Consider the following 11,142-nt stretch of genomic DNA (forward strand, 5'->3'; position numbering starts at 1 on the left):
CAAAAAAAAAGCACAGAGAATAAAATAGGTAAGACTTTAAGCTACATTTTCAGCAGATATTATAAATGATGTCTTTGTAGCCCAATCTTGTTTGTCTTCACAAACTACTACTTGCCAAAGAAATATCGCCATCTCCTACTCATTACTCTTCCCCTCTATACAAGAAAACACACTTATTCACAGGTTGAGTTCTAATTTTGGAGTTTCCTTGTGCTCAGAAAGACAAATGTGATGTTTCTTTGATGAGGCTGACAAAGGCATTTATAACCTTTATTTCTTCACGTAGTTACTTGACTGACTGAAGTTGTTTATTCCCTTCTGGTGACAGCTTGCATCACAGACTGCAATCTATATTAAGTTGCACTTCCAGAGCTAAATCGGGGTGTTTTAAAATTCTCCAATGGAGAGCCTTGGTTGCATATAAGGCTGCATAATGCATGCTGAGTCAGTATTGGAGCAGGCATATCTATCAACAAAATACCTCACTGGATCTTTTAGAAATTCATACCAAGAGATTCCTCTAACTACATAGGAACCTTGATTGAGTAGGGTAGTAGGCTATATCCAGTTTTCCCAAGAATACTTCTAAAGAGCTGGAATACAAATTACTATTGGATACTTTAACAGAATTCATTATTCCAAGAGGAAGATGTGGAGGCAAGAGCTTCCCAGAAATGAACACATGAAACCATGACAAGAGAGACAGAAGGAACAGAAATACATGTGGATCCACAGAAGTTATAGGAGAAATAATCTGGTATATATTATCTTATATCTCTCTCAACTTAAAGATGAGAACCCTAGATGGAACTGGCTAGGTGTTTCCATTGGCTACTTGCCTATTGCAGAGACTAGGGCAATCACTAGGCATACACATCACAATCATTTCCACTATCCCACTGTGATGAAGTCACAGAAAGAGGCAGAAAAATGGAGATTAACCAGGACATGAAGAAAGGTTGAGAGAATGAAATTACAAAGTAAAGACCGGGATGGAAATTGAAGGGGTGCTTGCAGCAGCATGGAGTAAGTCAGGGTAAAGTGTAGTTGAAGTTTCTAATGATAGAAGAAAACAAAACTGAGAATTAGGCACCATTTATGTGTGTGATTGAGTTTACTTGAAATCCCCATTCCTTCAGAAACCAAAATAATAGAGCCAGAGCTTCAAAGCATGGAGTGACTGTGGCGGTTTGATGTAGGGCAGCGACATTATCAAGAAAATGTGCAAGACATTATCACTTTTGGCTATAGGATATTGGATGAGTGCCAAAAAAGCAATCCATTCCTAATAGACAACTTACACAAAGTGGGGAAGGGGTTGAAGAGAGGAGTCAAATACAATGTCTTTAAAGGAAGAAATAACATAGCCTCGTCTCTCTCTCTCTCTCTCTCTCTCTCTCTCTCTCTCTCTCTCTCTGTGTGTGTGTGTGTGTGTGTGTGTGTGTGTGTATGTTGCTGAAGATCAAACACAGTCATGCACAAACTAGTCAAGTATGCTAGCATGCTAGCATGAGACTACATCTGTCTGTTAGGTCAAAAGAGTGTTTTGATAAGTATTTTAAGATGATCTTGAACTCATTATGTTGTCCAAACTAGCTTCAAATTTATGATCCTTCCCTTTCTGTCTCCAGTTTCTGTTATTAGAATTCTGTACCACCATGTTTAATTGACACTGCATTTTAAAGCACATCTGTATTTGTCACTTTTCTATTGCTATGACAAAGCACCATGACTGAGACAACTAATACAGTGGTCCTCAACCTTCCTAAGGCTGTGACTTTTTAATACAACTCCACCATGATGTGGTGACCATAAAATTATTTTCATTGCTACTTCATAACTGTAATTTTGCTACTTTTATAAATTGTAATATAAATATTTGGGAGTTTTGATGGTTTTGTGTGACCCCGTAAAAGGGTCATTTGACCACAATGGGGGTACCCACAGGTTGAGAACCACTGAACTAATAGAATAAAGAATATAATACTTTACCCAGCAACTTAATACTGTGGGTTAGTTTTTAATTTTTATTTAGAACTTTAAAAGGATTTTCTTGTTTTACTGTGACCGTTTTACAAAGCTGGTTCTAAAGAAAAATCCACAAGAAAGAACTGCATCCAGACTTTAACTTTCATGTAAGCCACATGCTTCTCCTTCTGCCTCTTCCATAGATGTTTGCAAATGTGTAACAGTGGAACCACTCAGGACTTCAAGTGGTCTGTGTCTAGACTGTGGGTGGAAATGACTTACTGAAATAGAACAGGAAGCCAGACCAGAAAGGATAAGAAAAGAGTAAAAACAAAGGTCAGAAGTCATGCCAAGTGCACTGCCCAGACACTGTCCATGGCCATTTGGCTCTATAAAGTCAAAACACTAAGGTCAGACACAAGTGACACACTAGACAGTCACTCGGGTCTTAGCTGTTTATATCATTCCATGGCCCCATATCACTGGGATATTTTCTGTAACTAATAGTAAGCTGCTTAAGATCAAATACTGTCAATTATTTAGAATCCTTATAAGATATACTTTATATTATTAGACAAAATACTAAATGATCATGTGAAGAATATATTGAGTCAACCATAGGTATGGCCTGCCAAACCATAGAGATAATTAGCATGTTATAAGTTCACGTTTCTTTATTCTAGAAGGTAGATACCATGATACCTGAATACCTCAGATACATGATACCTCAATAATGAGGACATACTGTTTCTTTCATTTTGTAGCATAACAAAGTTTATAAATGAGTTAAAAAAAGGAAGGCTTAGGATGAGACTCAGTGGGTAAGAGCACTTTGCTCTGCAAACATGAGAATCTGAGTTCAAATCCCCAGCACTCATGTAGAAATCCATCATGCATGAGTGGAGAGACGGATAGTCAGAGCACTGGCTAGTCTGTTTAGACAAAACATTGAGCTTCTGGTTTTATGAAAGACACTGTCTCAAGGGAATAATGTGGAGAGCAAGGGAGGAAAACATCCAAAGTCCTGCTCTGGCCTTCACATGCATGTGCACAGGTGCATACACTCACGTGCATGCAAAACACACACACACATACATGGTACTACGTGTTTCTAATGATCTTCATCCATGGTCAAATAAGGAAAGATTTTTCCATAACTGAATAAATCACAGTGAAGTAGCAATAAAAGTTTCCACCAAATTCTAAGCTTTTTGAAATCAAGACCAACACAGTAATTCAATTTTTTTGTTGTTCTATGCACAAGCGTGTGCCCACATTCCGATGCCAAAGGAGGTGTGCCATCACCATCAGCACGCCTGGGTCCCGGTATTGCTTTCTGTTGTCATTGTTGTTGTTTGTTTGTTTTACATGAGCGCTTGGGGTTTGAACTCATGTCCTCATGCTTGTGCGGTAAATGCTTGAGCCCATTGAATGGTCTTTCCGGAATGACTACTTTAATAGCAAAATTCATGGATGCTTCTACTAGCCTGTCTTCATGAGCTGTTCAGCTGATTGGAAGAAGACCTGTCAATTTGGGCAGAGTTTCTGCGATGTTAGGATACATGGTCAAAGCCTGAATTTAAGTTTACACCTAACACAAAAGACATATGCAATATCTATATGAATAGTCTTTTGTGTATCTTAACCAAGACTTGGTATTTTTTAATATTTTGAAACCAAATTTTACTAAAGTTACCTATCATTCCCATGGAAGCATGGTGCCAGAACCAGAGTAGATGGGGAGGTAGGACTTAAGAGAGGGTTTCAGGTCCCTTTATACTCGTAATTTAAACATTAGAACCGTGCCAGGGGAACGCTGCCAAAAACATTCATATCTAAGTTCAATGACTTTATCTGAAAGGAAAAGGAGACAAATAGAGAAATAATCTAGGTAATTGAAGGAACACGTAATTAGCCAAATATGCTTTTCTTCAAAAAGCTTCCAAAGGTAAGAAGCAATAAACAGTCCTGCTCAGTTATGATGCTTATGAACCACAACAACCACCAGAATGTCATAACTACCCTTAGGGTACATTAGTGCCACATGTACCTTGACTTAATCAACAGGTTTCTAATTGGACTTAAGATCTGCCCAACAAGAGGGAAATCATGCCTGGTACTGGAAATGTAGCCAACTACCCATAGCTAGTGAAGTCATGTATCTTAGAGGAGAATTGTCAACCACCACTTTAATAAATCAGCATAATCTCTAAATTTTAAATATTTGTCCTTATACCCACAGAGAAGTATAGTCACCACCCTTCATCAAGGAAACTTCTTTTGCAATAGACAGAGACCTATACATTATACCTATAATTACAGAAAACTATAATCAATCAAAATGCAGAGTTGTGGAGCCCAGGCCCAACAGACACAGCTACAAAACAATTCCCCCATACACCTAAGGCTCAGGGAATATTGAAGAGAGGGATGAAAGATTCTAAGAGTCAGAAGATCAGGAAGTTTTATGTGAGACTGTGTCCTAGTATTGTCAGAAGCTACACCCATGAGTCAAGTCTCACCAACATGACTGTGTAAACATAAGTTAACATAAGTTGAACATGCTAAAGGGAAAATCCAAGAGACCTCAACCCGAGAAAAAAACTATAGGCAACTAAGGAAAGCTGAGTGAGAGAAATAGCCTTCCCCAGGGAAGGGCATACTAATTGGTTACCCAATACCAAATGGTCAGCACTAAAATGTACATACAAGTAACATTATACAGCCTATGTGGGTGGTATTAAGAAATGTATATGCATATACATATATTTACACATGTATATTTTCATAAAACAACAATGAAGGGAAAAGGTCATATATTTAAAAGATAACAAGGAGTATGTGGAAGGTTTTAGAGAGAGAAAAAGAAAAAGGAAAATGACGTAATTATATTATAATCTCATAAAAACTGAGGGTAGATACTGTTACCTATTAAATATTGCCTTTAAAATAAATTCTGGGGTATTCTCCAATGAACGAGAATTCTTAGTAAAATAAATTCAATAATTTTTTGTCTTGGTAAAGGAACTACTGTTTTTATTTAAATTACTTTCTCCTGAAAGTTTTAAATTCACATAACATTGGAGAATCATTACATAGAGAAATTTTAATGAGCTCAGGCAGGCAATACAAAAGATTTATTAATAATTGTATTGAGCATGCAAATAGAATAGTTGTTAGATATAAAATTATACATACTTTACTAAAAATGTATTCAGCTATATAGTGATAAAATGACATGACATGGGTGTTTGTAAAATCTTCAGAAAACTGAAGAATAGAGAAATCAAGTCAAATAATATCATCAAAACAATTGAGTTAATCTGATGGTTTTCTGGGAATTTGGCTTATTTTTCTCTTTAACTCATACATAAATTTCTCATGCTAAAGAGTTGTGGATTTTTCAATTCATATATAAACCAGAGGATTTTTTGTGTCATGACATTCAGTTTACAATCTGTCACTTATATTGAAGATTCTTGTCTCTGGTGTGGAGATAAATAAGCTCATGAATGTATATAAAGTCCAATGTAGTAAGCACTTTACATTACCAGTTCAGTGAATTGAACTGTTGTTTTAAAATATTTTTCAGTGTTTGATAAGCAGTTGCATATAAGCCATCATCTTCTTCTTCATTTTAGAAAAGTGTTGTTTTTCATTGAAAATTCAACTTTTTAAATACCTAAGATATTACATCTCATGACTATTTTGTATCTACTACTTTGCATAAGTATGAAAGGTGTAAAATATAAAGGAGTTGGAAGAGTTCTGATCAGAAGACATTAGGTCTTCATCACAGGATTCTGAAGTGTTTTAAATTTCTAAACTATAAAATGTGTCTAAATTCAAGTCAAATTGTGAAATCATTTCAGAAACCTAATTATGATAATTTCAAACAGCACTCAATTATGTCTTTCTAAACTAGCATATTTGGTTTTTAACTCATGATAAAAATATTTTGGGGAAAATGCACTTTAGGCATTTTCTGTAAAAATCTGATAAACTATACAAATGAAAGAAAATAGTTGTTCTGGTTAGCTGATAATCAGCATTCCAGAGCTATTGCTCAGTCTCCAGAGTGGTTTTTTTCCTAGAATTGTATTCTCCAACACTTTAGCAACTCCTCCATCCTTTAGTTGGCAGGGATAGAAAGTTTCCTCTCTGGAGGTGACCTATGTGCTGCCCAGTGGATTAGATGATTGCATGGTTACAGTCCATTGGCTTTGATCCTGGGATGCAAATGTTCTCCTCTGCACTGTACAATTCCTCTTTGTCTTGGAGTCTGGTCCTTTGTTAGCAGCAAACACCCTCACTGTGGGCTTGTCACAATGATTTAGTAAAGGCATATTTTACAGAAATAAGAAGCCCAGTGGTGTAGCTGGAACTCATCAAAAGCCACCGGCAAGCTGATGGATTGTTGTTTATGCAAGATTGGCCTTGGGTCTTTTGGAGGAAGAAACCTCCCCATATACATGATAAAAGCCAATGCTTTGTCATAAAATTATGGTCTCTATAGAAAGGAAGGTAGTTTTGAATAAATTAATAAATAAATGACCCATGTCTTTGTAGAGCCTCTCATAGAACTTTCCATTCGTTATTTGCCTTGGCCATTCATTGAATCATTTATTCTCTTGGTTCTCTCTGATGAGCATTTGGCTGTGTAGCAGGGTTAAAATGAAAATGAGAAAAATAGTGCCTTTGCCTCCACAGATTTTAATTACAGTGGTGGATTCTGACAGGTAATCAGGCACCAAATGGTAGGAAGACAGTTATAGTTACTATGGTAACTGTGGCTATAGTTTATTTTAACAATCTAATATTCTCCTAACCGTTTACCCACTGGGATCATTAATAGTACAAGAGTAGCAGGCAATATGACATTTTTCAGGTGAGCAGGGGCAACTCTTTCGCCCCTGTATAGAACAAGTGTTGAATGGTAGGTTAAGTAGCATCCAGGAACAGTCTTGTGATTAGACATGGAAGGAGCAACCTAGCTGCACTCAATACAGGAGTTAGTGTACCAGCAAGGGAGCATGGGAAAGTTACAGAGACAGGAGTGCTAGTCGGATTCGACCTTCACTGGCACAGACTGGAGACTGTCAAGTAGCATACCTATGTGAGTAGGAATCAAATAGTTAATTAATGTTAATTCTAAAGTCCTGACCCTTAGAAGGCTACCACGTAATTTCACATTCTCATCCCACATGTCCTCCACTCTCCCTCATGGTCTGTCGGAACTCTTTTGCTTTGAAGTGAGAGAGCAAAGGGAGTCAGAATGCCGTAGCCCACAACATCATTGAAACTTAGCAGCTATTTCTTCTGGCTGTGTTCTCACTGGCTGCCTTATCTCAGGTTACAATGAGGACTGCCTCTCTAAGGAAGAAGGGGGAATCTGTTGTGTTTAATGGCATATCAGTCTTTTTACAATTTAGTGATCCTTCTTGTCTATAGTAAAAAATCCCTCTCTTATCTGTCCCTAACAGCAAGAAGATATTCTCTGCTAATCAGAAGGCCTAACAAATGCCGTCATAATTTTCAAAGAACGAGCAGACTGGAAGGAGGGGCAGGTAGTGAGAAAAGCTGTGAAACAAATAATTGATCCTAGAAATTTTAAAGTTGTTTTTACCAAGTTAAAATGTCATCTCATGGAAAGCCAAAGTTCTGTCACTCATAGAAAGCAAGATGTAGTGTCTGTAATATTTCGTTGATGAGAAATTTGCTAATTTTCCGAAAAGTCTGGGTACTTTTCTGACTCTATCTCTAGTTTTCTAAGTGATCTTAAAGTGATTACCTGAACTCTTTGGTTTCTAGAACTGGCCTTATATATCACATAAGGGTTGTAACTATTGAGAGCATGCTGGAAAAAATGGAGGGGGGGGAGACTTTAGAAACACTTAAAACTATATTTCTAACTGGAGGGCAATTGGTGGGAAATAGGTAGAAGGGATGGATACATAAGTCAGAGATGTTGTGTATGGTAGTCAAGGTTGGTTTGCTTTTCAATTACATCAGTTTTCAGTCCATTTGGTCTTATTTGCCCAAAGTAAGCATATTGAATTTGAGAAAAAGGACCCCAATGATGTCCCTTTTGTTTTGGGGAAAGCACAATTCCTTGTCCTTTAGACAAACCCCCCTCTGTATTCTGCAGCTGCGGGCATGTGGAGGCTTGCCAATCATTCACATGAAGGCTACATAGAAGCCTCCTATAGTTCTGTCTTTGACTGGTCATCTCCTGGCTCTCCCAGAATGAGATAAACACTTCAGAGATCCACACACTTGCCCCATGAGCAAAGCAGACGTCTCTGGAGAATAGGACACTGCTGTTTTGTTGTCTCTTGGATAGAAGAAGACAACCATCAGCGTGCAGGGAACATGAAGATCATTTTGACCTGTTCTTAATTTTTTTCACTTAGCAATAATGCTGAGAGAATCCCCCACACTTCACCTGTAGAGAGCAAAACATTGTCAGTTCTGTTTTGTTTGACAGCCTGGAAGCCAAGAGCAACACATTCCCAGACTCCTGCCTTGTTAGAGATGCAAGGGCTGGCCTAAAAGAAGACTGGAGCGCTCAGTTCTATTTGAGTGGGCCAGGTACTGAAGTCCAGCCATCGTGGCCAGGCCATGATTCCAGCAGATTTTAGAGCAGATTCCCCCAAACTGCAAAGCAGCATCTGCTGCCCCAGCCCCATCTACATGCCAAGTGCTGTTCAAAAAGAGATTTCTGCCTGGGCCAGATGCAGCTCTTAGGACAAACGCATCTGTGCACTTTTTCTCACATAGCCAGCTCTAAAAGGTGAAGGGAGCTTCATGCCAACCCTAAGCTATAACGATGCCATTTGTTAGCTTGATAAATTTTGGAACAGAGTATAATCAAGTCATTATCCCAAAAATTTAAGCTTTTGTTTTTTGTGTTTGCTTTTTTTCCCACAGTGATTCCTAGAATCAGACATCTCATAAATTACTATGTACTTCAGCCTTTTTTTTCCCCCAAATCTTCTCCCTGGTTTAGGATTAAAACAATTTATTTCTTAGAAGAGGGATCCTCGAAGATGCCAGAGAATCAAACAAACAAAACACAGGACACAGTGTGCTATGAAGTATAGGGTGGTTTCTTGTAAGTAATAAAATCTCTTGAATACAAGAAGTGAAATTGTGATAGTTACTAATGTGAGGGGGAAAGTTTAATTTTTAAGAAGAGGAAAGTTTTAAGTCCAATCAGGCAAACAGGCATGCCCTGTCATAGTCTTCTGCAGTGAGGTCGGCAGAGAGCTGCAGATGACTTCACTTTTATTTTAAAGTACTAGCTGTGCCATGTCATTTGGATCTTCATGTTTAGGGTTTTCATGTGTTCATTTTTAACCCTGAGAATTTGTTATGAACCTACTACTTGTCAGGTATCATAGAAAAAGTAATAAAAGAGACACTGTTCTTAAAGAGTTCATAATTCTATTTGTACCAGGAAATATTTCAATTAAAACTATATTGTTAAGAACATAGAAAAGATATATTCAGATTCCTAGGGTAATGCAGAGAATTAAATTGTTAAAATTGTTTGCTATGTATCCTTTTCTACAGTCAAAAAAGAACACTTCCAAAGAATATGCTATAACAACTTCCAGTTGTGGACACTTCACCTCCACCAATAAAAACAGGACATAGTCTATAGACTGTCGATGTGAAAAGAAATAAGATTAGAAATTCACTTCAGTTCTGACTCATCTTTCATACAGAAATGAGATATTCCTTTTTTAAGATTTATTAATTTATTATGTATGCAGTATTTTGCCTGCATGTATGACTGCACGCCAGAAGAGTGGTTGCTGGGAGTTGAACTTAGCACCTTTGGAAGAGCAGCCAGTGCTCTTAACTTTTTAGCCATCTTACCAGCCCCAGAAATTAGATATTGCAAAATGTATTACTCATAGAAGAACCCATCTAAAGCATTTTCAGAATTGAGCATATAAGATTGGGGAGGACGTTGGGGACATTTTACTGATGACTAGGTTGACAATCATACCCAGATGGCATGTGTCAATGAAAGAAGGGGGTTGTTGAAGAGTGCAGAGAATTAATCAGGATTAGAAGAGTCTCCAACACCGACCCTATATTTTCCCATCCCCGACTCCTGTCTGTCAGTTGTGTAGTTGGCTGGGTATGGCCAGGACAGGGCTTGACTTTGTTGGCTGCCCACTGTTGGCTTGCTGCTTTGAGATTATACTGCTGTGCACTTAGTTCCTAAGCTACAGAGGTAAAAGGGACAGAAGAAAGGAAATGAGTAGCTTGATTGTGTGCTTAGTCAGGAACCAAACTCTGTGCTGGATCCTGGAGAGGCTGACAGTTCGTCTTTCTGTCTGAGTTGATTTCCAAGAGTGGTGCCCTAAGAGAATGTTCTCCTATTATTTACCCATAGGAGTTTGTACTTGGTCTGAACCCGGCAGTAGAGATTAGAGGAGAATAGATTATTCATAGACACTAGTTAGTGATTTATTTTCTAAACAACCAAGATTTTATGGAAAGCAATCTTTAAACAACGTTTATTTGCAAACAAGCTGGGTAGGAATTTCCATGTTCTACAGGATATTTTTTCTGCTTGGTTCCAATCATGTCTATCTTGATGTTTCAGTAAGTATCTCTGGCTAAAATTATGCATATTCTATTAAACTTACTCCTTTGGGAAAATGCATGAATGTGTGATATAGAACCAGATGTGGTATCTTTTCTCTGGTTAGCCAAAATGTTTCCTATTCTCTTTACCTCTTTTGAAATAAAGCTACAAATCAGCTAGTGTGCATCATGTAAAGGGGGAGTGAATAAAGTACCCATTGTAATAAACCTATATCCTAACCACAGGCCCAAATGTTTGGATGAGCTTCAGAGAACCTCCTGCAGCCTTTGACCAAAGCCTGGCAGCTCCACACAGGAGTTCAGTAACAGGGACAAAGACTGCCAAACGTGCAGTGTGCCAATGACAGCCAAAGTGAGCTGGCAGAAGGAGCAGCCAGAATCCCATAAAGTAACAGTGCCAGGATAATAGAGGCCAGGGTGGCAGGAGGCAGAGACAGCTTCCAGGGAAGTGGGATTGTTTTTAATCACTTGTTGTAGTGCTCCCCAGCCTTCTTCTTTGTGACTGCATGTGGGTTGTTACAAAACCACATCCATCATTTCTTCTGATAG

At 38.1% G+C, this 11,142-nt stretch overlaps 1 long non-coding RNA gene across 2 annotated transcripts; it reads left to right on the forward strand.

The window, feature by feature from the left end:
* Positions 1 to 911: 911 nt before the first annotated feature.
* LOC131921855 (uncharacterized) lies at positions 912 to 9,653 on the forward strand. 2 transcript variants are annotated; one of them, XR_009382121.1, is made up of 5 exons: positions 912 to 1,026; positions 7,452 to 7,535; positions 8,456 to 8,559; positions 8,978 to 9,082; positions 9,544 to 9,653. It is a non-coding gene; the product is annotated as an uncharacterized LOC131921855 (long non-coding RNA). The 2 variants fall into 2 exon arrangements; XR_009382122.1 differs by lacking the exon at positions 8,456 to 8,559.
* The last annotated feature ends 1,489 nt before the right edge of the window (positions 9,654 to 11,142 follow it).

Source organism: Peromyscus eremicus, chromosome 11, assembly GCF_949786415.1.
Source record: "Peromyscus eremicus chromosome 11, PerEre_H2_v1, whole genome shotgun sequence".
In the NCBI taxonomy this organism is placed as follows: Eukaryota; Metazoa; Chordata; class Mammalia; order Rodentia; family Cricetidae; genus Peromyscus; species Peromyscus eremicus.